This window comes from Microtus ochrogaster, unplaced genomic scaffold, assembly GCF_000317375.1.
Source record: "Microtus ochrogaster isolate Prairie Vole_2 unplaced genomic scaffold, MicOch1.0 UNK81, whole genome shotgun sequence".
NCBI classification, from domain to species: Eukaryota; Metazoa; Chordata; class Mammalia; order Rodentia; family Cricetidae; genus Microtus; species Microtus ochrogaster.
In genome coordinates, this window is record NW_004949179.1 from 163,628 (window position 1) to 166,083 (window position 2,456).

Below are 2,456 nucleotides of genomic sequence, written 5' to 3' on the forward strand. Positions count from 1 at the left end.
GAGAGAGAGAGAGAAAGAGAGAGAGAGAGAGCTGGAGAGAGAGCTGGCTTTGGAGTTGGGCACTGGCTCTGTCCCTCTCTAAATCCAAGAATGTTGTTAAAATAAAAATTCAAAGTTTCTGTCTTATGTCAGAAACCATATATGGGACAGAAAGAAAAAATAATTTAGAAAAATTTACTTTTTTCATATCTATTTTTGTCTTTATCATACCTTTCATTGAGTATATGTCTATATAAATAATGTTTAAGTTTTCCACAATAAACAATAAATTTTCCTGCAATAATCTTTGAAGTTTCCAGGAAGAAGATGAGGCCCCACAACAACAACTCCACATGGTTGACATGACATCATGATGCTGATAGCTCTACTATAACACCTGTTTTGGGTACCAGCTGCTCAAGATGGTTCCAACTTAGCTGAAATGGTGAACTTTTTTACAGTGTTCTGGCCAGACTTCCAAATAGGAACCTCAGAAAAAAACTACCAAATACGCAGAGACTATTCGCAATTATACCAGAGAGTAATCTTGGAACTTATCCATCATTTTACTTTCACAGGATCTCATAGAAAAAACATCACCCCCCCCATGACAGCTGGAAGTAATTCTAGAAGACACTGTCCCCTCTCCCAACAAAGTTTATCCTCAGGGTTAGGGACACCATTTAGGGGTTGATTATAATTGGTATAGGGTTAGGGGTTGGGGGCAAATTTTATAGGCTCAGGGATCTCTTTGAAAAAAAAGGGGGAAATTGGATGAGATAATAGATTAGTATGAACTAACTCATAATAATAATAATAGTGAGTAATAGCATTAATACTTTTGAGTTCTTATTTGTAGGCAATTACATTGGTATAGATTCTTTTATATTGATACAAAGTTAAATTATATTGAATATTGTATGCATGCATGCTTCTACCTCTGCTTAAAACATTTTTATATATTGATATACACTTATCATATTGCAATGTACATTTCTACCTCTGATCAAAATACTTATACATTGTTTACATTTTGAGGTCATTGTCCTCACTTGTTGCACAGTTGTTTATTGTATAATATTTTAATATGAAGTCTTGAGCCGGGCGGTGGTGGTGCGCGCCTTTAATCCCAGCACTCGGGAGGCAGAGGCAGGTGGAACTCCGGGAGTTCGAGGCCATCCTGGTCTAACAAGAGCTAGTTCCAGGACAGGCACCAAAGCTACAGAGAAACCCTGTCTCGAAAAACAAATAATAATAATGATGATAATAATAATATGAAGTCAGTCTTTAAGTTATATAGGTATTAAGAATTATAGATCAATAGTAGTCTATGTTTGTCATACTTATAGTTAAACTAATCAGGTTCTTTAGATACATAGAGATTATATTCTGCATGGATAGGTAATCCTCACCCACTTCAAAGAGCTGTAGAATATGGCATTTAAATAACATAGGGTTTTGTTGAAGTGAGACACAATTGCTTCTGGCAGCATTCTGAGAGAATGTTGAGCACTAAAGAAAACCCACTTGGAGCTTGTCTTCTTCTTGGCAAAACTGGCCTTTGGGCAAAGATATGCCCATGCCCCAACCACTGACAAGGTACATGGTATCCGGAAATGGATAAGCAGAACTGTCAAATCTTGCCAAGACAGGGTAAGACGGTTTTGAAAAATGTCCTGCCTCTGAAAATGGTCTGTCGGTTATTCTAGGCCTTAGCCAAAGTTGGTTACTTCAATGTTGCAAATGAGACTTTGGCTGATTGCCCAGGTAGCCAGTTGTCTCTGTCATTTGTTCTACATTTTGGAAGTTGCTTGATTGCCCTTCCTGCTTACTCAAGTAATATTATTTCCCTTCTTGGATCTTCAATGGGGTTGAAGACTAGATAGTTGTTACTTTCCTCTCATGACTTAGCCAAGTTTTTTATTATTCAAGACATAAGCTAGTTAGGATAGAATAATTACTGAATATATTTGTTATCATTGTAAATAATTTTGTATTAGGATTAGAACTCTCTTATTTAAACAAAAGGGGGAGGTACTTTAGGAAGTCTTACAGCCAGTGGTTGGTTACCCATCCACTGGGAGTGTGGTCTCTTATACTATTTATGCTGATGTAAAGCGTGCATCTGGCCTCTTTTCCTGCTGTGGTATACGGTTTCTAATCTCCATTCCAGCAGAGGTTTCTGATTTGTGAGTCTACCCCTAAATAAATGTCTATTTCTCAATTCTGAACTAGTGTGGGATTTCTTTTAAGTGTCCTTCCACACCAAGCCATCTCTCCAGCTCATAAAACAAAATTTTAGGTTAAAATTAGAAAGTTCCCCTACTTCTGGGATTTACAGTAGCTCTGTCTTCTTTGTTTCTCTTAAGTTTCCACCCATAATCTGTAGAAATAGGAGCGGCGGGCTGCGTCCCGGCACCCGGCCGCCCACATGGCTAGCTCTACCCGAAATAATTACACGGACACTGTGTTCATTT